The sequence below is a fragment of the Lissotriton vulgaris genome, chromosome 9 (assembly GCF_964263255.1).
Source record: "Lissotriton vulgaris chromosome 9, aLisVul1.2, whole genome shotgun sequence".
In the NCBI taxonomy this organism is placed as follows: Eukaryota; Metazoa; Chordata; class Amphibia; order Caudata; family Salamandridae; genus Lissotriton; species Lissotriton vulgaris.
The window spans coordinates 730265242-730293155 of NC_141697.1; positions in this window are offsets into that span (position 1 = coordinate 730265242).

A 27914-nucleotide genomic window follows, 5' to 3' on the forward strand; every position below is an offset into this window, starting at 1 on the left:
GGACTTCATCAATAAATTGGAGAGGGTCCCATTCGAAAGTGAGAAAGATATAATGGTGACTCTTGATGTCACTGCATAATATACTCAAATCCCACAGGATGAAGCAGTGGTGGTCCTTGCTTATTTTTTAGAGAAGAGGCCCGAACCTGTTAGAGTTCCAACTCAATTTATTGTTGATTTGGCTTAATTTGCCCTGAAGTAAAATTATTTTTCTTTTGGGGATGAGTTTTTTTATCAGACAAAAGGTGTAGCGAAGGGGTGCCCTTTCGCTCCAGAACTAGCTGTGCTGTTCATGTCGATGTACGAAGAGAAGTTGGTTTATAATAACAACCCATTCTTTTAATATATAACAACTTGGTTACGTTTCATCGACAACATTTTCATGGTTTGGACAGGGAGAAAAAGAACAATTTATGCATTTCTACAACTGGCTCAATCTGAGAACATCAGATATAAAATTCAGCATTTCCCATTCAGCAAATAAAATCTCCTTCCTCGACGTAGAAGTATATCCGAGTGAAGGTGGTCTGGTAACTACATTGTATAAAAAATCTACTGAAAGGAATAAGGCACAGCCGCGGTCGATAGGGGAGTACCTGCCGGGGCAGTGACGTGGGGAGGGGGAGGGGCAGGGTGGGGAGTAGTAATCTATGGATAATGGACGTTTACAGGTAAGTAAACATATAAATAAATCAAACGAATTTCGTTGCATGCACTGCATTGTATTTAGGGATGCAGTGCACACAACGAAATTCGTTTGATTTATTTATATGTTTACTTACCTGTAAGGAACGCCTCCTTATGGCGCAGTGCTTTACAACGTGACGCATCTCCTAGATGCGTCACGTTGTAAATAGGGCGCATTGTTTGCGCCGCAGTTGCGTCAAATAAAGTGACGCAATTGCGGCGCAAAGAGGCGCAACGGCCTCATAAATCTGCCCCCTAGTTTTTAATTTTCAATTAGAAATTCCAGAAGAGATGGTTTTGTAACATTGCCATTCTTAAGTGGCAGCAAATTTTGACAACCGCCCGCACAAAAGTGTGTGGTTTCCAAAATAAAAATGTGCACTGCAACAAGGAGAGCACGCGCTAGATTTACGTATGGGCTCCATATCCCAGAAGTTGGAGCCATGGCGGGACGCCGGCAGTGAGACTGGTAAGCCCGCAAAAGTAGAGACTGCATCTCGCATTCGGGGTAAGCAGTCGACGAACAGTAGTTAGTTTATAGCAGGTACTGCAACTGTTATTTGACATAGCAGCCCGCTTACAGTCTCATTTTTCTGTTTTTAACAGCTTTGCTTATCAGTTGGTCGAACGAGGAGATTCAGCCTCTCACGGCCAGAATTTAAAAAGCGCCGGGCGGTGCACGATTTCCATAACATTTACAAAGAAATAGTGGATGGTTAATCCATAAACCAGTCCAGTTAAAGCTTCTTATTCCGTTAACAGCCTGGAACACCGTAAGGAACAGGTGTCAGTTGGAGGGAACAGGTCATCAGTGCCAGTTGTTTTTCACGATCCCGCGACGACCAAGTAAGTGGAAGTGTGCCCATTAATGACCTGTATGATTGTGTACTTACATGACAGAAGGACAAGACACATGTTTTCTATTTCTTTGTCTTTTTCTTTATAGTCACACTAAAAAAAGTCCAGCCCCTTTTGAAATTTTGACCTTCAGGCAATAATATAATAGGTAAGAGTGGGCTCAGTGGGCTAATGACGGAGGGGCGTGTGTCAATTGGAAGTGGTAACGTTTTTCCTTTCTCTGTTTTCTTTTTTACAGTGTGGTTCGGTCCTGATGAGAACCCCAGGAACAAGGGGTTCAAAACGCGTAGACCTTGTTTTCATTTTATTTGCCAAACAATCGTTTGCTAAAACTTGTTTTTGTTATAGTGTGCATACTTATGAAATGATTCCATAAGATTGTGAACCTCCTATGAGGGTTTAGTGTGCACATAAACTTGGGGTCAACCATTTCTTTTGTTTGGTTTGTGCTTTGTGGCCTATCACTATCAGTGAGACTGGAATATATTGTCCCTTAGGACGTGTATAGTGTCTGTAGGTTGTATGAGTAGGGTGTGTGATGAGTTGGGTTTGAATGCAAGGAGTGAAAAAGAGTTAGTTTGAGTGGAATTTAGTATGTTGAGGGATTCATGTAATGTGCATGTAGGTCGTTTTATACAAATTATTAGATGTGAAAACTATTAATTGTGTTGTCTATATATGTATTTGTGTGTTCCTTTGGAATATGAAAATAAACAATAATATGTGCTATTTGAATAAAAGCTACCGATGAGCTTATGGACGCATTGCTTTATTGCTCAGGCGCCATTATTCAAAACGGTTGAAATTGTTGCTCAGTATTGGCATTTAGCTTGCTGTTCTGCTGCACCAAGAGCACTATCCTGCTGCCTAAAGCATGCCCTGTGCCCAGAGGACTGCCTTCCTTGTTGCTTCAGATCTGCTTTCCTGCTTGAGCTCAAGATTTCCAGAGTTATTCTGAGGCCTAGTTCGCTGGTTTCCTTGTCAGAGCATCAGGGACAGAAAAGGCTCCAACCATGTTGAACCCACACCTGGACCTAGCCTAAGTGAGCCCTGACCCTCCAAGTGGTGAATCTCCAGTCCTGGATCACTGGAAGTGGTGCTGAAGGTGTCCAGTTAGCCCAAATCCAAAACTTGGAACTTAGAAAAGTTTTAGCCAAAACGTGCTCTGAAAACCGAGAGGAGATTAGGACTGCTTGCCGATCCTGTTGTGTAAACAAAGTCTCTGGCTCAGGTCTACAAGTTGTGCTTCCACACTCATGGCTGACAAGTGAATTTAGTTCAATGCACCAGCACTGAATGTGAAAAACAGGTTACTGTAGCCCCGCAGAGCGCCACCATGTGCATAAATGAGGTGGTGTCAATTCTTTCGGGATACTCCCTGTTAGTATCCCAAATTATCTTTCATTAATGATTTACACACTCAAGAGCACTAGAAACTGAATATCTATGTCAACTTATTTATTTTAAAGTAGTTATTTTAAAATGTCGATAGTTAGTGCACATACTATTGGTAATATCACAGAAGATCATTAAAAGCACCTAAACAGTGAACACAGGGAAAAATTGTAACATCACAAATTATAGCCCTTATGCCCTCACTGTTTTATCTCTAAGCACTAAGCTAGTTCTAGTAGATGAATAAATACTACGCCTGAGTTTCGGATGTGGTACACATACCAGAGCAACAAGGTTTGTTGTCTGTTTGGATATAGCTGATCTGCTATTTTGAACACAAGGCCAAGAGCTAGGAGACTGTGTCTATGAGAGATCAAAATTCAGGCACCAGTCCATAAATTCAGAATGGAATGTTCCACAAAACCTCGGGGAGTCTTGCTGGAGGCTTCTTTGGTAGAGATGGAATTTGGTGCTGTGCTCATTTGGATCTGCGTTCTGCATCTGTGACCTGGAGGAAGTTTGTCTCCTAACTAAGTGGTCAAGTGGTAGACCTTATATATTTTATCTTATCTAAGATGGAATTTGCAATGCCACCTTAGGAATGTTTTGACATAATCATATACATCAGTACATAAGGAAATGTGAACATTTTAAATTTTGAGTCTTTTAAAACTGTAGTTTTATCTTTTCTGTTCTTAATTCATTTTTATATTGCAATGGTTTTAAGTAACTATGCTAAATAAAGATTACTTACTTACTTACTTATACATCAGTGGATGTACTAATCGGATAAAAAGACATCAATATAGACTACATTATTTGGGTTATGGCTGTTATATGACATTGAAAAAGATATCTGTCCCAAACTGATGTTGCACTGGGGGGGGGGAGGGGGGTGTTGTTGATGTCTGTATCTGAATGATTTGACACTTTCACAGTTGTTTGAAAGATAGGCACAGATGACATCTTTGTCAAACGCAGACATGTTGATGATTCTGAATAATTTTATGAAAAATGGCTGCCACCCTTGCCAAAGATGGCAGCCTCCATGGTCTAAGATGACGACCTCCATTACCTGTGATAGATTCAGGGCCAAAGTAAGCAGGTTGGACAGGATAACTAAAATGGATACTACAGCTAAAATGGAAACTGTCCTGTATGTGTTTAAGAACCTAAAACTAGAAGAAAGAAGCCTCAAAGCACATGATTAAAATAGTAAAATTATGGTGGGACACAGTCATAACATTTTTGACATTCCTGGAGTAATTTCTAAGCTAAATAGTCACTAAATTATCACTGAATGTGTTTTTGATTGATCTTGCTTATCAGGTGTATTTATTATACATTTACAGAACAAGAGCACATGCCAGAAATGTGACATTGATGAATATATCAATTCATCTCTTGTTACAAATTCAACAACACATGTTTTCAAACTGAAATGACAAAGGAGTCTCTACGCTGCATGATCAGTACAAAAAGCCACCCAAGTAACATTGCCAGTCAGCCTGACTCTGCGGTAGCTCCCACTACGTTCTTCTTCACAGCACCAAATCCTATTCAGCGACTCTTCACAGAAGGGGTGTTCCGCCTCGTGAAGCCCTTGTTGGCTTCAGCCTGCACCTTCCTCCTGCTGGAGTTTTACAACTTCCACAAAAGAGACTCACACTGAACATAGAAATCTTCACTACGACTTTGTCCAACGGCTTCCCGATGACTACCCTTCTTCCTCAGATCCCGCAGACTGCCTTGCCCTGCTGAACTTTACCCTCTGAGACACTTTTCTTTAAAAATTCTTCTAAGTCTGAAGGTAAAAGCAGACCGGGCCCAATCCACTTAATGTATACGATCCGTGCTCCATCCCGGTCAGCCATAACGTTCGTTTTTGCCCTGTTCTTGCATGACTAGATGTCTGCAGTTGGTCTTTTGAAGCTATTTTTCCCTTTAAACTGTAAAAATGTATAACTCTGAGTCTAATGATTTAGGTTTTTGTTATGAAATAATTTATTAAAATGCACTCCACTTTTCTAAATTGGTGTGGGATTTTGCTTCGGTTGTGCTTTCACTTTATTACTATTTGAATGCTGCATAAATACATTACAGGTTGCATCTAAGTTACGCCTAATTGCTTTTGTGCCAAACTAGCAGAGTGTGAAGCACAGGTTAATTTAGTGAATCTTTCTTGTTCAGCCTGACAAGGATTGTGGCTGTTGCTTGAGATTCCCCACCTCAACACAATTTCCCACACTAGGCAACAGCAGCAGATTAGGAGGTTACATATGTTGTAGCAATCCAATCCAATCCAACCCAACCCACTACAGGCGAGACTTGATTATAAGGTCATGTTGATTATATTCTTTTCAAATGTTAACGTTGTTTGAAAATATGTATTCAAGAGGATTGGCTGGAAATGCAGTGAGATGAGCCCACTGGATAGGCCAATGTAATGGATGTCAAAATTACATGTAAAAAATAAAAAGCAATTAAGAAACAGACCATTCGAAGAGCTGGATTGAACCAATGCCCCTTGTGTATATGTATGCATTTTTCATTTATTACTTTTTTTTATTACACATTGCTTGCTAGGCTATAAAGCGGCCTGTAAATCAGACTTCAACCATGCATCAATTGTGTTACTCACAGTACATTAACGTAGAATCCTGGTCCTTCGCATATTTATACACCAAAAGCACAATCTTTTTTACGAGCATTTTCAGTCTGACCATTTACTTTTAGATGTATTCGACAATTGTATCCCGATCGCATCAACAACCGAGCAGTAACAGCCATCGTATTGACAAGAAATACCCATCAGCATGCCAATTAAAACTACTTGTGCTGACCTCGCATTGTTCCAGTACCCAAACTGTAAAGACAGGTGTTAGAATAGTAAAACTGCTGCTAATGAAGCCATTGCAACAGCCCAGAATGAGAACAATCACAGTATCAGTACTGGATGCTAGCAGCTACTGAGGCTGTAATGAAAAGATCTAAATAGTGCCCATCTTGTAGAAAAGTACAGTCACAAGGTCACCAACTTTTGACATACCCCGAATAGTATTAACCAGATCCTCAAAAATACTCATTGACTCCTCTGTCTTCCTCGTCCCTGTTCTAACAACGGAAATTTTTGCCACTTTTGAAAGACAAATTGTACCTACCTTAACATTAAAATAAACTAACTGTCACAAACAACTCAAGTGTTACATTTTATGGGTCTCCAACTTGTGTTCCGCTTTTGATTATATCTGGTACAGTCTAGCATGAGGGGACAACCAATTATGTTTCTTCACACCTGATCAGAAGATTCCCCATTGGCAGGGGCCCTGTGAGCACGGGGAGTTTATTCTATTTGACTTTAGGATCCCACATTAGCCTTCCCTGTCTCTACTTGTTACACCGTTACCTGTTTTTGTTACAGGGGTGGAATCTGTCTAGCCGCACTCCTTATGGACTGAAGTTTGAGTATCTTTCCATTGGGATTTATGCTGGAATCCATCGGCTGTGTAGACCCTCCCTATGTTCACACCTGCTGCCTTTGTCTGCTTTCAATATAGAGGTGGATCCCCGAGATGTCAGGAGGGCTGTGTTGTTTTATCTCCAAGGAAAAATGGGAAATATTGATTGGTTTATGGAGGCAAACCTGAAGTTGACTTTTTGGAGTCTGGCACTTTGACCGCTGACTGTCCCACTGGAGTCTTTCTTTACAAGCACTCAGAGGGATGCACACACATGGAATTGTTTGGCTCCCTTGATTCTCTACTTTTTCTAAGGGCAGAAGAAGCTGCTGTAGCTACTGAAATCTCCTCAGTGGCTTTGCTTCAGCAGAATCTAGATCAGCAGAGGCTTTGCAAGCTAGAACAAGCATTAGCAAAGGGAATAGGTCTTGCCTATGTGAGAGCCATTGGCTTTGCAAATGTCTTTTAGCCATGTTGTAGAGCACGGTGGCTACAAGGCTCAAAGTTAGTGACATGGCGTAGAGTACAGTGGCATAGAGTAGAGTGGTGTAGAGTGGTGTAGAGTGGCATAGAGTGGCCTGGAGTGGCACACTGTAGAGTGGGGCAGTGCAGAGTGGAGTAGCGTAGAGTAGACTGGCGCAGTGTAGAATGGTGCAAAGTAGAGTAGCGCTGAATAGAGTAGAGCGGCGTAGAGTGAAATGGAGTGACAGAGTGAAAGGGATTGGCATAGAGTGGAGTGACATTGAGTGGAGAGGTATAGGGTTGAGTGGAGTGGCTTAGCATAGAGTGACATTGAGTGTAGTGATATGGAGTGGCATAGACTGGAGTGGCACAGACTGGAGTAGAGTCAAGTGGAGTGGGATAGAGTGGAGTGATGTAGAGTAGAGCAGCATAGAGTATAGTGATAGAGAGTGGAGTGGCATACATTTGAGTAGCTTTAGTGATTTTAGCTATTCACAAAATCAAGAGTGTAGTTCTGGAAAAATTGTAGACTTACGTGTCTTCACCATCTGAAAAATGGAGTGGACCCAAATTTATGAGTGAGTTACTACTGTCAAAACAGAAACAGTAGTAAGTTCAGCACCACACATGGCTAGCACTAATACTGCAATACCCTCCTATAAAAAACATGACAAAGGAAGCAACATAAAATCTGATAGCAAATTATGTAAAATTTAAAATTATCATTGAAAATAATAAAAAATATAACTAAATATAATTTAATGTTAACTCCCTGCGCCATCACACAAATTGGTGCCTAGTGCTAATGCAGGCAACCTTGCACTATTGTGCAAGGGTGTCTGCGCAGTTGGCACAATTGTTTTTATGCAGGAAAGGACACTTTCCTGCACAAAAACAAATATTGTAGGTGTTTTCCTCTTTCTATATGTGGTGCAAAAATGCTCAGGCCCGCCTTACTCGTAGTGGTGGTCCGACAAAGGCCATCACTGTGGGTCCTCTGCAGTATTTCGAGTGCGACGGTCAGACCACCACAGGACCTCCACCTCCACCGGGATCCAGGTTCCTGCGGTAGTGGTGCAACGGAAAGGAGCAGGAATATGCTGGCAGTGTCACTGAGCATATTGAGTTGCATGTCCACTGCCCATTTCATGGCAGTGAGCCAGCCATGAAAAAGGTGGCAGAGACGCAACTAGGGCGGCCCTAACCGGGCCCCCTGGCGCTCCTGGGCCTAGGGGTGCATGCGGGGGACACATGTTGTGGTGCCTTACAGCAGGACGCATTGCTGGAGTTGCGTCACTTTTGTGACACACTCCAGCAATGCGTCACTTTTGCGCTTCCAGATACGTCAGAAATACTGACGTATCTGTAACTCCTTGCGACATGATGCGTCATACATTAAATATGACGCATCATTGGTGTCGCAAGGAGTGCGCAGTGAAAAGTGACGCATCGCTGTTTTCACGCAGCGATGCATCACTTTTCATAAATGAGGCCCCAGATTTATAGTTCAGGTGTCACAAAGTAATTTATTTACCATATATTATGTTGTGCAGTCAGGAAGGAAAACACTAAGCAATGTTCATTAAGAAGGCAAACAATTCACTTTGAACACTGAAATAATTTGTAGTTATCAATGGTAAGTGGGGAGACCTCTGTTAAAATTCATAAATCATTGTTTCAAAAAACGAGTGTGACACTGTTGGAAGGGAAGAACATTTAGAGGGCAAGGTGAGAATATATAAAATGAATAGGGGGAATCTTCACAGGTGAAGCAGGATTTTAGGGATTCCCCTAGTAAAGAGTCAGAAAGAGGCATCATAAAGGTATAACATTTCAACAATGTGCTAGAGTAGGAAGAAAAGTGCAAAGAACGTAAGAAGGAAGATAACATAATGAGAGGCAATAGTTACAAAGCGGAACTGACAACGTGAAGAACAGGAGACAAAAGATAGGAAAAATCAGTGAGACAAAGGAAAACTATTTTCTTGGTCACCATGAAGTATTCTGTTTCCAGAATGAAAGTATGTCCTGATGTCTTCAGGCAGTGAATTCCAGTTGGTTGGCGCTGCACCTGAGAAATATTAGTTATCATTCCAGAGATGTGAGAACATCTTGGATTCTAGACAAAACATTTCTCTGCTCCTCAAGCCTTTTAGGTGACCAGAAATTGTTAAATATTTGCGTAGGCAACCTGCTTGTTATTCACAAAGTGCATTGTCAATAATGAAAGCTGATTTTTATTTAATGTTCAGATCCAAGGGAAGCCAATTTGATTTCTTTAAAACAGGGGTGATAGGTTCAAATGTGTAGGGAGTTAAGATTGAGCCTTGCAGGACATCACATATAATAGGTAATATGTTAGAGCCGAAATTGCCACTTCTTGCTAGTTGGTTTTGATTAAAGATAAAAGAAGCAAACCATTAGAGAACAGTACCTTAGATGTTCATTGCTTCATCAAGAAGGTTGACTAATGTTGTTGCCAGATCAAGGAGAAATATCAGACAGATGACTCTTTTGTTAATTATGGTTAAAGCATCATCATGTATTTTTAGCATAGTTGTTTCTGTGCTGTGATCTTTGCAAAATGCTGATTGGTAGGGTGAAAGTAAGTCAGGAACCTGTATAAAGGCAGGAAACCGATTAGAGATTGGTTTCACAATCACTTTACCCAGGAGTGGCAAGTTTACACCAGGTCTGATGTTGGAGAGCAGGTTTGGATCTGTGCAGAGTTTCTTAACAGTTGGCATATCTTGACCAATTTGTAATGTCCCGGAGAAGACGCTATTTTGAAGGGATGTATTGATGAGAGTACACCTTAATTTGTTGTAGAGATGGAAATTCGGTTTCATTAGATTGGCTGTCACGATATCTCACAAGTAAGGTATTGGTTTTAATCTTTTGACACCTTAGTTGGATAATCTTCTGAGATCAGATCAAATTCCCTCCAGAAATTAGTCGATATTTGTGTTCACTGTTGAGGTTATAAGCCATTGATTACCATTTGACCTACCTATCTTCATAATGGTGGATTTCTTTGAGAGAAGACTTAAGTAAAGTAGTGATTACAAGTCATTGCATCTAGAGATTTAAGGAGGTATACTAGCATCAGTCATAGAAGTTGGGCAATTAACAAGCGGCTTTTGTTACATGTAAAGTAGTACTATATTAGTACAACTCATGTAACTACAAAATGCAAGCCACAAATCTATGTACAGAGACCTTCACCTCCCCATAGTTTTGTATTCTGAGATCTCTGCTATGATGGCAGAGATTACGAGATGTACGGGTGTAAAGTTTAGTAGTAAACCTAGGAAGTGCGACGGTCAGACCACCACAGGACCTCCACCGGGATCCAGGTTCCTGCGGTAGTGGTGCAACGGAAAGGAGCAGGAATATGCTGGCAGTGTCACTGAGCATATTGAGTTGCATGTCCACTGCCCATTTCATGGCAGTGAGCCAGCCATGAAAAAGGTGGCAGAGACGCAACTAGGGCGGCCCTAACCGGGCCCCCTGGCGCTCCTGGGCCTAGGGGTGCATGCGGGGGACACATGTTGTGGTCCCCCTGCGGGCGCAGTGTGGCATTGCAGGAGGACCACCAAACTCGTATTTTACTTATACTTTGTATGACTTGCAATAAGTCGAATAAAGATATTCTGACTGATGTAACTACAAAATGCAAGCCCCAAATCTATGTACAGAGACCTTCACCTCCCCATAGTTTTGTATTCTGAGATCTCTGCTATGATGGCAGAGATTACGAGATGTACGGGTGTAAAGTTTAGTAGTAAACCTAGGAAGGGCCAAGAGGGTGGTGGGAAAATGGGAAATATGTATTATTAAACTAGCTTACCCGTTTTGCGTGTTGCTGCTCTCGTTGCTCTCCTGTTTCATTCGAGTGGGCTTGAACAGTGCGTAATTGTTCGGTTTCCAATCTTGATTCTCGTTGCTCTCCTGTTTCATTCGAGCGGGCGTGAGCAGTGCGTAATATATCTGTTTTCAATCTTGATTCTCGTTGCTCGTTTGTTTGTGAAGAACGGGCTTGAGCAGTGCATACTCGATTGGCTTACAATCTTGATTTTCGTTGCTCGTTCGTTTGAGAAGAACGTACTTGACCAGTTTGTGTTCAAACAGCTTCTAATCTTGCTTCCCGTTGATCTGTTTCCAATCTTCATTCTCAATGCTCTCCGGTTTCATTCGAGCGGGCTTGAGCAGTGCGTAATCTATCTGTTTCCAATCTTGATTCTTGTTGCTCGTTCGTTTGTTAAGAACGGGCTTGAGCAGTGCGTACTCGATCGGCTTACAATCTTGAATTTTATTGCTCGTTCGTTTGAGAAGAACGTGCTTGACCAGTTTGTGTTCGAACAGCTTCTAATTTTGCTTCCCATTGATCGGTTTCCAATCTTGATTCTCGTTGCTCTCCTGTTTAATTCGAGCGTGCTTGAGCAGTGCGTAATCTATCTGTTTCCAATCATGATTCTTGTTGCTTGTTCGTTTGTGAAGAACGGGCTTGAGCAGTGCGTACTCGATCGGCTTACAATCTTGATTTTCGTTGCTCGTTCGTTTGAGAAGAATGTGCTTGACCAGTTTGTGTTCAAACAGCTTCTAATCTTGCTTCCCGTTGCTCATCTGTTTCTGAAGCTTGTAATGCCTTTTTTCTATCGTGCTTTAGATGTAGTTCGACAAATTAATTTCCGTTTGGGGGGGGCATAACTGTCAACGATACTCGCAAATTCGCTGTCAATTTCAGTATTAGAAAGATTATGAGGGCCCCTGATTTTAAAAAAAATGTTTTTGCCGAAAACCTTCGCGGGAGTGTACAACTCCCCAAAGTTTCATGGAGATCGGATGAATGGTGTATTAATGCATAAAGTGTTGTTTTATTAGAGTGCTTTTGGATACACAGTATTTTTTGTTTTTCCGTCTGGTGCGTACACGGATAAATCAGAAGGTTTTCCGATGCGTGAGCTGGCCACATACAGTTGTCCATGTGAGAAGCACGTATTCTCCAAATCTAGTCCACACACTTGCAGCGATTGTCCTTGTGCTTTGTTGATGGTCATTGCAAAAGCGAGTCGCACAGGAAACTGTAAACGTTCAGTATTGGAAAGATTATGAGGGCCCTGGGGGGCCGATATTTAACAATTCTTTTTTTTTGCCAGAAACCTTTGCGGGAGTGTACTCAACAACTTTTTTATTATTATTTTTTTTTTGCCAGAAACCTTTGCGGGAGTGTACTCAACAACTTCCCAAAGTTTCATGCCGATCTGATGAATGGTGTAGTATTACATAAAGAACAAATGGACATATTTTAGTTTTTATATATAGAGATGGGTGGGGATCAGAAAACTTTAAACAGGGGTTTGAGAGTGACATTCTCATAAAAACACTTCCGAAGAAGAGTAAGACAATTGCAACTTACAAAATACTTTTAAAGTTATTAAAGGTGTCAAAACAGGCTTAAATGTACTCCACCTCACCCTTGGATTAATTCAAGCACCATTTACGGCCAACTACTGGTACAACAAAGCATTCTCTTAGTAAATAGTGGAGGCAGGGAATTAAAATAACACCCCATAGGAATAGAAATTAATGTTAACACACACACATATATATATTCCACATGCCCACCTCTCCAGAACACTGTCTGCTCCAGCCCTCATGAGGCAGAGCACATCTTGAGGGTCAGCATCCTTACAATCATACCCATAACTAAAAAGAAAGACACATTCACAGTCAAGGGATTATACAAATTTATGCTTTTTTATAATATACAAGAGAGGAATTTGAAAATAAGAAAAGATGAGCTGCATTATTGTTTTATTAAAGATTGCCTCAGTTTTGTTTTAAGTATTTTTTCTCTGGTTAGGATTTGTATAAAAACACATACCAATTCGAGATGGTGACTTCTGTGAGAAAGACTTGATCCTCAAGTTGAAACGTGTCAGAGACAGGATTAATTCTCTCTCTCTCTCTCATATATATATATATATATTATATATATATATATATATATATATATATATATATATATATATATATATATATATATATATATATATATTCACTGAAAAAACCATAGGTTATAGACCATATATAGTTAGGAATTAGCATTTACAAAACCTTAATTTACTCGCACAAAACCATAGAAATTCGCATATATAGTTAGTTGCAATAACTATATATCGCGCACCCGCAATCCACTGCTGATGATGTCACATATTACATCATTCATGACATGGTCAGTGACATCACTGATGACATCACTGATGACATCATCCAGTGACTGTAAGTTTCTGTAAAGTTAAAATATGTCTTACATATTGAAGAATGAGTGGATGTATAAGTGTCTGGATGAAGGATTTAGTAGGTGCATGACTGACTGTATGAGTAAATGATTAAATGTGTCTCACTGAGTGCATGGGTTAGTGACTAAACTGTCTGAATGTGTGCATCAGTATGTCTGTTGTTGTGTAAGATGCTGCATGTGTTGATCAGTAGCTATATGAGTAACTATATGGGTTATTGATTTGTTGCCCAAGTATTTGTATGGGAGACTGAGTGTGTGTGTGGGTGGCTGGGAGGTGTGTGACTCTGTGCATAGATGTGTGAGTAGTTGATTCACTATATGTATGGGTTCAAAAGTGCATGTGGAAACAGCTGTATGGGCGGTTGACTGTCTGCATGAGTGTATTGGTGATTGAATGGATTTCTCAGTGCTACATGTCAAAGTAAGTGCATATGTAAAACACAGTACATGTGAGAGTTGACATATATAAATAACTGTGCATAAGAGCCAGTGAATTTGTGAGTGGCTGTATGGATCATTGTGAACTTGTATCAGGGATTGTATAAGAGAGTAAATATGTGTTAGTATATGTTTGAATAAGTAAGGTGTGTATAACTGTATAGTTGAGGAAATGGAGGAGTGATTGATTCTTTTCATGACTGACTAGATGTATGAGTAACTCCATGGATGAGTGACAATCTGTGAGTGTCTGATTACACTGATTGTATCTAAGGTTATATTAGAGTCTGAAGAGGTTCATCGTACTATCACATGAATGATATTATCAGTGATGTGATCAGTAATGTCAAATGAGATGTCATCAGTGATGTCATCAGTGATGTCATTTGAGATGTCATCAGTGATGTCATTTGAGATGTCATCAGTGATGTCATTTGAGATGTCATCAGTGATGTCATCAGTGATGTCACTGACCATGTCATGAATGATGTAATATGTGACATCATCAGCAGTGGATTGCAGGTGCGCGATGTATAGTTATTGCAACTAACTATATATGCGAATTTCTATGGTTTTGTGCGAGTAAATTAAGGTTTTGTAAATGCTAATTCCTAACTATATATGGTCTATAACCTATAGTTTTTTCAGTGAATTTCAATTGTTTTTTAATAGCAAATATGAAAAGCTTTAAAATGTCAAGTACGTGGTAGGTAAAAACATTTTCGTGTCTATGCACGCTGATGTGCTTTGAACGCTGCCCCCCCCTTTTTTTCTTTTAGGAGTATTCTCTCTTTGCAGATAGTGAAGGCTAGGTAACGCAGGCCTTTGCCCTTGTTATAATCCGTCGTGCCTGCTTCTCTCTCCATTTGATTGATTGTTATCCAAGCATTTACTGTTTTAGAATTGGATCTCTTTGCTTCATTCTCTAATAACAAACAAGCACAGAGTTGCAATACTCTGTTTAGTCTTTGCAGATAGTGAAAAATCGTTTTAAAAAACAAAAGGAATCGAGCAAAATCAGTAGGCCACTAATGGGATCTCTTTTTGACCTCGCTAAAATAGAAACATTAGGAACAACCCCTCATGAGAAATACGAAACTAGTGAGATGAACTGAGCTCGACGCCATGATGGCTGCAAGACAGCTCGGCTCCGCCACCCACCCCGCCCAAATTCTAAAAGTTCCGGTGGAGCCCCAACATGAACAGGTAGAGAAGAACTTGCCCTCCCCTCTTTGACTGAAGGTTCTTGTAGCCTGTCCCTTCTGTTGTCATTTAACAGAAATTTTTGGACTACTGAAAGGGGTTGTGTTCCGACCGCTGGTTGGTGGAGACATTTTGACTATATTCTGGACCTGCGTTGTCGCGTAATGCGTCATATGACACGCCGCGTTAGCGCACCCGGAAGTACTCCGGTGCGCAAGGCGCAGCTTCCCGGAAGCGATCCAGAGCGCGGCGCGCAGCGCGTAACATAAGCATAACAGGTCATGTGACTTGTTAATGAAACTTTTCATTGGTTCATTTTACTTTTGTTATTCTAATGATGAAAGGCTTGGTCATAATAACGCTTTTCATTCCTTTCGAACTTTTTTTTTCTTAAACATATATGTTATAATGTTCCAGGCTAATGTATTTTCCCGGGAACTTTACAAATGTCCTGCAAGTAAAATATTCCTATTTCGAGAAAAAGGGCGTTTCTTCGTCCCATGAGGGAGCCGTTGAGCAAAAGAGGCTCGGCCTGCTGTCTTAGTCGCCGATAGGCCTGAATATCAGATTCTTATCGATCACTTTATGTTGCAGGAGTAGAAAACACAACAGCCCTTGACCATTTATTTTTACTGCGTTCCTGCGTATTATACCTTTTATTTATTATTTATTTATTTATTTATTAGAAAGTTTTATATAGCGCGAACGTGACCCTTGGGTATCAGAGCGCTTCACAGAACACATATACATGAGGTAGATTAGAAATACAGCATACATATACATGAGGTAGATTAGCAATACAATTCACATAACGTTACCATGAAGGGAATGAGGTAGGTGGTTATAGTTCCATATATTAGATGTAACCGTCATGTAATTGGACTGCTTTATTTCACTTGCCTTTTACTGATTCGAAAACAGTGGCTATTATTCAAAACTTTTCCAATGTAAGTACTACTACCATGTTTTGTTTTAAAAACCTTTATTGTGAAAATGTCAGTATACTAATACGGGCCTATAACCACATGGACCGGCCACGGAGCAAACTGGAATCGTATATGATAAGGGAACATTTACACTGTAGAACAACGTAACGGGCGACCCATTAGGTTGCAAGAACTAAGGTGTCTAACATTTGCGGAATCGGTGGACGTACATTTTATAATTAAAGTACGACAGGGCCAGTTACAATAAAATTATCTAGATATACATTTGCGGGCAAGTACCATGGGTGACGTTAAATCGAACTTTCAATAGTACAGTAATCAATAACACATCAGAACTTAATATCAATAGGGATGTCCAAATGTTCAATCAGTACTCGTCCCCGCCCGCCATGTGCTTCAAAACTGCATACGTATCTCGTGATATCAAGGTTGGGCAACCAGTACACAACAAGGAGTTACGAGTCCCATTTATACTGGCGCCATTTTGGGCGAGGCCGGACAGGTCCAGGATATAGTCAAAATGTCTCCACCAACCAGCGACTATGATGATTTCATAAGCTCTATTGATTAGAATAACACTCCTCTCTCCACATGAAATTAATTTGCCACAAGTTAAACATGTAATTTTCATTCGTCCAAAGTTCTTCTGAAGATTTAGAACCGTTTCCCTTGCCTCTGATTCTGTCACTGCCACTTCATTGGTGGATGTACTGGCAGGTCGGGGATTATCCACCAAATCAAACTGCAGATGAGATGCCTTCACCTGGGGAGTCGGAAGAGGTCCGTTTACGCCGCCTCTACCCCCCCCCCCGGGCACCCCACGCCGTCTTTCGGCGCAGCATTGTAGGATGGCCACACCAGTGCGGCAACTTGCTGGACACCACCTCGGTGCCATCCGGATCTCGGCGCGTTCGAGTCACTGTACCGCAAGAGCGGGAGAAACTCAGCTGGACACCCCGTCTTTCGGCGCAGCATTGTAGGATGGCCACACCAGTGCGGCAACTTGCTGGTCACCACCTCGGTGCCATCCGGATCTCGGCGCGTTGTGCTGCCTTCGGCCTACTGTAGCAGCAAGTGCGGGCGCAACTCGGCTGGACGGCGTGTGAAACGCTAAGGGGCGCCGCACTGCAGATGAGGTGCCTCCACCTGGGGAGGCGGAAGAGGGCTGTTCGCGCCGCTTCCCCCTGGGCACCCCACACCGTCTTTCGGCGCAGCATTGTAGGATGGCCACACCAGTGCAACTTGCTGGACACCAACTCGGTGCCATCCGGATCTCGCGCTTTGTGCTGCCTTCGGCCTATTCGCACATCGGTCCGCTACTGACGCCGCCTCATGGGCCAACGGATTTTGTACGCTTTTTATAGCCCAAAGCCGCATAACAGGTCATGTGACTTGTTTATAAAACTTTTCATTGGTTCATTTTACTTTTGGTTTCCTAATGATGGAAGGCTTGATCATATGATCTAAAAATAACACTTTTCATTGGATTAAAACATTTTTTTTTCCCAAACGATGAAAGACCCACCTTTTTTTTTCTCACTCGGCAATCAAAAAAGGTTCCGTTAGATGACAACAGAGGGGACAGGCAACAAGAACCATCACTCAAAAAAGGGGAGGGCAAGTTCTTCCCTACCGGGTCATGTTGGGGCTCCACCGGAACTCATCGAATTGATAGTCTACAGTGTTTCTGGATGTTTCAGACTGAAGCTGGCATCAGCATGAGAGCACCACCATCTCGTAGCTCCGTCGTGGCCATTCCGCAAGCAATCATGGCAGCCGCTCCCCACCGGAAGCCTGCGGGAGTCGGGGGTCCCCAAGACTTTTATAGAATCTTCAAGGCTGAGGGGACGCTTTCGAGAATGGAGCCCAAGCCCTAGCAGACAAGCGTCCGAGTTCCAAGGTGTCCCAGGGCCATTTTAGTGGACCAGGCCCAAATCTGAAGAGCCGGCCGCCATTTTAAGAGTCCTGTGGCAGCCGCCTATTGCTGCACCGCAAGAGTGGGCGCAACTCAACTACATGGTGAGCGAGACGCTGTAGCCGCAAGAGCGGGCGATAAACAGCTGAATGGCGGATGAGGCACAGTGTAGCAAAAGCGGGCGGAATGGCAACTGAAACGGTAAAGGGGTGCCCCACTACAGCAGACGAGCCTCCACCTGGGGAGGTCCGTTCACGCCGCCTTCCCCCCCCCCCCCACATCCCCCCCCCCCCGTTTTTCGGAGCAGCATTGTAGGATACCAAAACCAGTGCGGCAACTTACTGGACATCACCTGGGTGCCATCCAGATCTCAGCGCGTTCTGCTGCCTTGGGACTATTCGCACAACAGACCGCTACTGACGAGGCACAGTGCAGCAAAAGCGGGCGGAAAACCGCTGAATGGCAAGTGAAACGCTAAAGGGCGCCCCACTACAACAGACGAGCCTCCACCTGGGGAGGCCCGTTCAAGCCGCCTCCTGCCACCCACCCCCCCCCGGGGCACCGTTTTTCGGAGCAGCATTGTAGGATACCAAAACCAGTGCGGCACCCAGGTGACATCACCTGGGTGCCGTCCAGAACTCAGCACGTTGTGCTGCCTTGGGACTATTCGCACAAAAGACAGCTACTGACCATTGTTGCTTCTGTTTTAAAAAAATGTTTTAAATGTGTTTACTGTTTTTGTTGCGTTGTATATATTTATAAGTTATTAAAGTTTTATAATCCTACTACATTTGTTGGAGTGCTATATATTTTTAATGTGACACATAATTGTAAAAAATTTGATGTACAAAGAGGCATCCCTGGAATCTTCCGCTTCAGGCTCTGTCCCACACACCCTCACAGTGAGAATCCCCTCCCCAATCACAATACAGGATGGTTATCAGATAGTAGGAACGCGTGTGGTGTGACGGATCTCATCGGGTGGGGGCCTTGATCTACTGTAACTCCTTTGAAGAGGGGTGATTCTTTACAGTTGAGGCCATAAACTACATCCGCAGGGCTACGTGATAGCCTGGGACCGGCCTGGACCAGTGCGTGGGGAGATGCTTGCGAGGGTGGGGAGCCATGCTGAGGATCGGCGGCGTGCAGAGAGTGGGTCTGGTCAAGGCATCTAAAATGGCTGCCGTGCACGACAAAAGTGTGGCATTGGAAAAAAAGCAAGATGGCGCAGACAATAATTATCAATACGAATTAATTTATAACAATTATTTTTAACAATATATTTACTCGCAGTGTCAAAATGGCGGTCAACACTTCCTGATTTCCTTCGAATCGAACGTTAACAGACGTCACGATCGGCGGCGTGCAGAGAGTGGGTCTGGTCAAGGCATCTAAAATGGCTGCCGTGCACGACAAAAGTGTGGCATTGGAAAAAAAGCAAGATGGCGCAGACAATAATTATCAATACGAATTAATTTATAACAATTATTTTTAACAATATATTTACTCGCAGTGTCAAAATGCCGGTCAACACTTCCTGATTTCCTTCGAATCGAACGTTAACAGACGTCACGCAGCAAAAAAAAACAAAACAAAAAAAACGCTCACGCGCAGCCGCTGGAAGACAAGTATCAACATATATAAGCCTCCTCAGCCACCCTCAGAAAACATAGGGGGTCAGGATACGTCTCCCGTACCCCCTTATACCCATTTCTCACATTGTTTTTCCTCCATCTTGTAATTTAATTCAAACGAAACACAAAATGGCGAATTCCCGTTTCTCGTCCCGATTCGCTACCCGGTTCGCGAACCGGAAAGCGCTTCTTCCGCAAAAAATAATTTTTTTTTATTTGCCCCACGGGACCCTTTAATAACCCCAACATCATTCCTAGGGGGTCAAGAAGGGTCTACCTTGCCCCCTTTCATTATATTCGCCCTTCGTTTTTCTCCTCTTCTTGTCTCTCGATCCTACCGAGAGACAAGATGGCGGCCGCTACGGACTGTTTAGAATGTTGACAGACGCTGGAGAGCCAATCAGCTTCGCTTCGCAAAGCTCCGTTACGCGAAAAGTACGCGAACTGGAGCGCTATCCAGGACGCTGTCACAGATATATCTGTTTTTTTAAACGTTAATTTCTCAAAATCCACTGGAGCACATATATTGAGACCCAGCAAAGGCACATCGGGCTAACAGTCCCTACAATTTTGCCAAGTTTCGTGCAAATCCATTCAGCCGTTCGAGCTAAAAGTGAGGCCAAACGCCCTATGGAAAACTCAATGTTAAAAACGCGTTTTGGGACCCCCCCTTTTTTCTCGGCTCCCCCTTGACGAAACCCCCCCCAAATTTTCAGGGGCTGCTCAGAAAGAAAATGTGCCATTTTCCTGAAAATTTCATCCGATTCCGTCCACAAACGCCAAAGTTATTAGACATAGAATTTTTAAAAGTTCCAAAGAGAAAAAATCCTAACTATATATACCTACTGGCGACTGCCAGTAGGTAATACATATATATATATATATATATATATATATATATATATATATATATATATATATATATATCTCAAGCAGGAAAACCTCTACTCCCCATCAGGAAAAGATCACGCACATGAGGACCATTTGGGTTAAGGCCTTTTTATTAAATGAGCCTCCTCCAACCCAGCATAGATGCGTGTTTCTGCTGACGCAGCGGCCTTCTTCAGTCTAGTGTGCGCCATTTTGGTATCGACCTTTATACATACTTAAAATCACAGACATAGAAAAATTCATGCCGTTTTAAAAAAAATATTTGAAATTTAAATAGTAATTGTAAATATTTTTAAGAACAGTGAATATTGAACGTTTCATTTGTACTGTGTATTAGATGGTTATTATTATCAGCATTTCTATAATGCATATTGCATGCAAGATTGTTCATAAATAAAGTGCATAGTGCACAGACCAAACCATTCTAATACAAATTTATACTAAATAACTGATCCTGAACAGTAGATGCCTTTATGTTATTCTACATCTGGTAATGTCCGTATGCCATTTAATAGAATCCCATCAAGCTGGTCATATGTTATAAGTGTAAAACCATTGTGCTGCTCAAAATTAAAATTAGAATTCGAGGGAGACACGCTGCATTACATTGCCATTATACTGCATTCAAAAACATTGTTGGGGAATGTCCGTATAATCACGTCCGGCTCATGGTGAACAATGCTGAAATTGTGTGCTGTTGTATGCCATCAGAGATTGAAACATATTTAAATATTAGCACTGACTGACAACACGCTGCATGTTTATTGAAACATATAAATGATAGAGTGCACGCCTTCTTGCAGCACTCTCATTAAACAAAATTTTGTCAGTTTGTTACACCATTCATCTGATCGGCATGAAACTTTGGGAAGTTGTTGAGTACACTCCCGCGAAGGTTTCTGGCAAAAAATAAATGAATTAATAAACAAATATTTTTTTTTAAAGTTGTTGAGTACACTTCCGCAAAGGTTTCTGGCAAAAAAAATAAAAAATTGTTAAATATCGTCCCCCCAGGACCCTCAATCTTTCCAATACTGAACGTTTACAGTTTCCGGTGCGACTCGCTTTTGCAATGACCATCAACAAAGCACAAGGACAATCGCTGCAAGTGTGTGGACTAGATTAGGAGAATACGTGCTTCTCACATGGACAAAAAACCTTCTGATTTATTTGTGTACGCACCAGACGGAAAAACTAAAAATACAGTGTATCCACAAGCACTCGAATAAATAAACAGAGTTAAAACAACACTTTATGCATTACTACACCATTCATCCGATCGCCATGAAACTTTGGGAAGTTGTTGAGTACACTCCCGTAAAGGTTTCTGGCAATTTTTTTTTTTTAAATCGACCCAGAAGGGCTCTCATAATCTTTCTAATACTGAAATTGACAGCGAATTTGCGAGCATCGTCGACAGTTATGCCGCCCCAAACGGAAATCGATTTGTCGAACTACATCTAAAGCACGAAAGAAAAAAGGCATTACAAGCTTCAGAAACAGACGAGCAACGGGAAGCAAGATTAGAAGCTGTTCGAACACAAACTGGTCAAGCACGTTCTTCTCAAACGAACGAGCAACGGAAATCAAGATTGTAAGCCCATCGAGTGCGCACTGCTCAAGCCCGTTCTACACAAACGAACGAGCAACGAGAATCAAGATTGGAAACAGATAGATTACGCACTGCTCACGTCCGCTCGAATGAAACAGGAGAGCAACAAGAATCAAGATTGTAAACCGAACAATTACGCACTGCTCAAGCCCACTAGAATGAAACAGGAGAGCAACGAGAGCAGCAATGTGCGGCGGGTAAGCTAGTATATATATATATATATATATATATATGTATATATATATATATATATATATATATATATATATATATATATATATATATATATATATATATACATATACATTACCTACTGGCGGTCGCCGGTAGGTAGTTATAGTTAGGACCTATTTTCCATAAGAAATCCGCAACATTCTATTTGGAATAACTTTGGCGCCCGTTGACGAATATTTGCGAAATGTTAAAAACAAATGGGTGCTCCGGTCCGCACCTATCCTGAAAATATTGGGGTGAATCGTGAAGTGGGGGCCGAGAAAAAAGGGGGTCTCAAAACGTGTTTTTCCCATGCAATTTTCTATAGGAACCGTTCATCACGGCTACAGCCTGAACTGCTGAACGGAATAACACCAAATTTGGCAAAGAGGTAGTCCTTGGTTCAGACTTGTGCCTTTTGCTTAAATGGTGTAAATCCGTTCAGTAGTTCCTGAGAAAATCACAATTAAAAATACATATATATCTATGGCCGCGGTAGATCCGCGCATCCTGAGCGCACCCTAAGCGCACCGTCCCGATCACGCGCTGAATACTAATTGGCTGTCAAGTGGTTGTCAACATTCAAAACCAGGAAGTGTTGGCAGCCATTTTGTGCCTGGGTAGAAGCGAGGGTGTAGAAGTCAGTGGAACAAGTGTTCAAAATGTATAAAGGGGCAGGTCAGAAATATCTTGACCCTCTAGACCTGCTTAGGGGGTCCCACAAGGACCCCTAGGGCCCCCCATTTTTTTTTTAAACGGAGAAATGTGCGCAGGGTGCGTGGATCCACCGTAAAAAAACAAAACGAAGCACAGGCTTCTATTGGGAGGTACAAAACTGTGTTTGTTTAAAAATTAGCTACCTGGGGGGGCCTCAAATATTAAATTTGATGGGGGTCCAGAGGGGCCCTGTAGCCAGGGGACTGCCATTCCTCAGTGCTACAAAATAAATGGGTGGGGGGCTCAAAGGTATTCTCCCAGTAAAATACTTGGGTAGGGGAATTTTAAGGTCATCTTCAGCCTCGGGGACCACTACTCTCCGGGGCTTTCAAAAAAATGGGTGGGGAGGCTCAAAGGTCCCTCTAAGCTCTGGGGATCACCACCCTCCGGGGATTGTTAAATTGTGGGAGGGGCGTCACGTAGCCCCCATTCTGGAGCAGCCGAGGGCCCTGGGGATCACCATTAATCAGGATTGGCTCCTGCTATGTCTCGGGATGCCTACCCCCGGGACACTGCTGTTTGGTATGGCAGGTTGGGAGTCAAGGTTCCCGCTCTGTCTTAGCAAACTTGAGGGCATATTAACAATGGCCATTTTGCTGCATTTCTTAAAAAAAGGCAAAAATGTGGTGAAAATGATTTTGCCCGGTTTACTGTTTAGACATATATAAAACTTTGGGGACCGTGGGTGGAGCCCCAATGTCTCTATGGTCCTAGCCAGCTCCCTGCGTCCTTCTGAAGCCACCATTACTTTTTCACACGGGGACCTGCTAATATGCAGCTCCCCGTGGGGAAAAGCAATCTGCTTTGCATTTTGAAAGAGAGAGCAGATTTCTGTGCTCTCTCTTTTAAAATCCAAAGCAAGGGTCAGATTTACAAGCTCCTTGCGCCACTTTTGCGTCACTTTTCACATGTTTAAAGTGACACAAAAGTGGTGCAAGGGGCTTGTAAATCTGCACCCAAGTTTGCTATGGCAGGGCGGGAGCCTCGGCTCACATCCTGCCATAGCAAACAGCAGTGTAGAAAAAATCTTCCTGTAAGACAACAAAGGATTTTCAAGTCCACTATCTTCGTTTTAGCTGCAGTTTGCTTCCGCTAAAGCGGCAATAATTTTAACACCGTCCTTGTAAATATGCTCCTAAGTTTTGGAATGTTGACCATCCCGTCTCCCATTTAAATAGGTACAAAGTATTTAGTGAAGTGCACACTGTGAAATGTGAAGCAGCAGTGTCTGATTGGGATCGATAAAAGAATTGCCCTTTGTTGAGTACAGAGTAGGCAAATTGTACATGGGGTTTTGTAATGCCAGTGGCTATTGCTCGCGCCCTCTCTTGAGGTTAATTCAAAGAGTTGTGTACTTCTTTTGCTCCTAATGTACACAGTGTTCTGTTGTCTCATTTGGTTTCTCCTTTGTCATGTAGAGGATTTTGGATAAATATGACGGTTTCTGTACAGCCAGCACCTTTGAACCCTACCCCCAAACTGCTTACTGCCTGTTACCATAGTAACAGTTCATGGAACACTCAATTGAGCACACAGGTCACAAGTTCAGCACACAATGTTGCTAATCCAAACAGCAAGTGACTTTTACAAATTTTCCATAGGAACCGTTAATCGCAGATTCAGCCTCTGGAAAAGAGCTGGTAAAGAGTTAGCCTTGGTATTATACGTTTAGTTATAAAGATCATTCTTTTCTTAGTAAAACTTTGAGCCCCATCAGTTATTCTTTTAGAAATTAAGAGGTATAATTTTAACGGTTTTCTTGTAAATATGCCCCCAAGTACTGTGTTATTGTCACATGTGAATTGGGCGTTAAAGGGTACAGAGACGTTTTGTAGTGTAGGAAACAGCCACCTTCCCAAGAATTATTTACTAATTGTTCGAGGAGTTCGAGGCAACTTAAGTCTGGGAATTGTCATACTCAGGATCTTTATTTTAATATGCAGGGTGTGCCTCTGCAGTCTCTGAAGCCTCAGTGGTGCTAGGCAGTGCCTTGTTTGTTTTGTAATTAGACGGACAGTACTTATGCTGTTATAAAGTGATACACTCATAGAACTCTTTTAGTTGTATAATTACTCAGCATTTATGTCCCTAAGAGTTACTTACATTATTTTTTGTAGGTGCACTGTAATGTTAAATAGTTTTGATTTTAAAATCTTCTCTAAGAAAATGATTATCACACTAAATATTAGTCAAATGTTGTCAGAAAAAGAAGACATATACACTCAGTTATTTTTTTTCCATTATCCTTTAATAAAACAGAAATAAATAAATAGAAACGTAACTTTGATATAACGGTATAATAAACAAAACGTGAGATGGACTCCAGTGGTAGCAGCGTAGGTAACCTGCAAAACAAAAATGAAACATAAGTCTTTAAAATTAGATCGATGTAATTGAATGAGGTGAGAGAAAACATCATTACGGAAGGCAAGATGGTTTTTTCTCACATGCATCACTCAGGGTAGTGCACCCCACCCCTCCCTCAGAATCACCCTCAACAGGAGTCTGTAGGGCAGCGCTGGTCGTAGGCTTAGGCCTATCTTATGGTATAGATGGTATTTAAAATGAGACAGAGATGTGACTGAATGAGGTCAAAGATCACAAATTAACATAACACTTGGCAATATTTCTTATTTGCACATGTGCAGTGAGCCTGATGCATCCCACCCCTCTCGTAGGTTTGCGCTGAAGAGGTGAGGGCGAGACGCAGCGTGTGTGTGGGGAGACGCATCGTGTGTGTAGGCGGCAGGACCCTGAGCCGCGGGAGACCAGGAGGACAGCGGCCCCTCCCCCTTGACACAGGGGGCATTTCTCAGGACCTCGCGCCTCCCGCTTCGTGGGAGATGCGGCGTGTGTGTAGGCGGCAGGACCCTGAGCCGCGGGAGACCAGGAGGACAGCTGCCCCTCCCCCTTGACACCGGGGGCATTTCTCAGGACCTCGCACCTCTCGCTTCGCGGGAGACGCAGCGTGTGTGTAGGCGGCAGGACCCTGAGCCGCGGGAGACCAGTAGGACAGTGGCCCCTCCCCCTTGACACCGGGGGCATTTTTCAGGACCTCGCGCCTCCCGATTCGCGGGAGACGCAGCGTGTGTGTAGGTGGCAGGACCCTGAGCCGCGGGAGACCAGGAGGACAGCGGCCCCTCCCCCTTGACATCGGGGGTGATTTAAGTGTCCCTCATTTTCGGCCCCGCGGGATGCGCACGGGCGTGCGCCGGGCTAAGCCCGGGCAAAGGGCGGACCCTCTGTGGCCCTCAGAGGCCCGAGGAGGACGGGACGGGGCTACCCGCCTTGGCTCTTTGTGAAGTGGAGGTAAAGAAAGACATTTGCTTCCTTTTGGTTTTCCGCTTATTTACTTTGCCTTTCTTCAAGGACATTTTCCCTCACGATGTGTTAGATTTGTCGATAACTATACTGTTACACCCAAATCACACTATGACTCGCAAGGGGGATAATATAAACAGCACAACATTGTCCATTGCTAGAGAAGTCGATAAGGGCGTATCTCCCCAGCCCACACAAACAGTAGACACAGAGCACGCCTTTACGTGGTTAGATGACTTAAACACCCTGTGTAAAACTAAACATGTCTTAGTGGAATCACTGCTTCTGGCCGAAAGCTCCTGTCTTTTACCTGATACTGTTAGCCCCCTGCAACCCCTGCCATCATCCAAAAAAGCTAACATCAAAAACACTAAAAAGATTGCCTCTCCCCAGTTCTCATCTGCTAAAAGGAAACGTAGTGGGTTTAATCACATTGGGAATATTGGGAACCAATCAAAAGTCCAAAAATTGTGCTCAAGCCCCACAGTGCCAATCAGTAATTCTTCCTCGACTCCCGAGGCTGCCGAGAAATAAGTCGTTCTAGCATCTCCTACACAGCAGAATCTATTATCCCTTATTGAACAACTGGTCAGTTCCATTATATCACCACTAATAGAAAAAATAAACACACTAGGGGACAGGCTGACTGGAATGGAGGAAACCATCAAGTCGAACTTGTTAGCCAATAACTGCTCTATAACACCTAAATGTTCCCAACCACCTTCTACTCCCAAAGACCCCAAGCCAATTACGCAAGACAAAAGGGCTCCAACCCAATCAATAGTACCTAACGCACCAGCCCCAATAGCCCGCAAAACTTCTTTTAAACCCGCTTTGCCGCACCTCACTTCTTATAGAGCACAGCATAATAAAGTTACCCCTATCCAACTCCCACCGGAGGCAGCTCCTTTTGTATGTGTCCTCGCGGGAGTACCATCACTTACACCTGGGAAAACCGAGAGACAACATTATCTGCTAACCAAAGTTAAATTTTGGATGGCAAAACACAGACCCCTACCACCTAACCTCGAGGGTACAATACTGAGTATCAGAAGGGTGGGTTGGCTGGGTTCCCTCCCAAAAGACATCGATGGTGACCTAGTACTCTTTAGATTTAGGCAGAGATACATTGTCCCATACCTGCGTACCTTTCCTGCCCAAGTGGGAAACGGCCCAATTTCCGTCTGGGATTTGCATGATTTTTACCCTAGAATGCCGTACATCCCCACATCTAGCCTAAAAGTAGGCAGCAACATGTTAATGGGCAGAGGACCCCATGTATCGAGCGGCCGTAGCTTTCCCACCAATACCAGACAGGAATCAGTGTTTTATAGTCCTAAGAATTGGAACCCCTATTAATTACTGTTTGATTTAAGTTTAACCTGTGAAAAGTACGCTATAATTAATACATTTATCCCCACAGGTCGGGCAAAAGTTTTTTAACCTCAGATATTATGTGCTATTGTATGTATGTTTTTACTTATAACTGTTTTTAACTGTACGCTTTTATGATTTTAAACCAAAATCGAATAAAGCTATACTGAACTGGAACTTTAAAATGAGACAGAGATGTGACTGAATGAGGTCAAAGATCACAAATTAACATAACACTTGGCAATATTAATTATTTGCACGTGTGCAGTGAGCCTGATGCATCCCACCCCTCTCGTAGGTTTGCACTGAAGAGGTGTCTGTAGATAAGTGCCTGCTGGCTCAGATCTACAGTACCGCTACAGTATGGTCCAGCAGGTCTTTAAAATGACACACACACATAAAATGATTGAGAGATGAGACAGATTGAGGTGAGAGATCACGTCATTATGCAGGATAATATCGTTTGTTTGCAGCACGTTTAA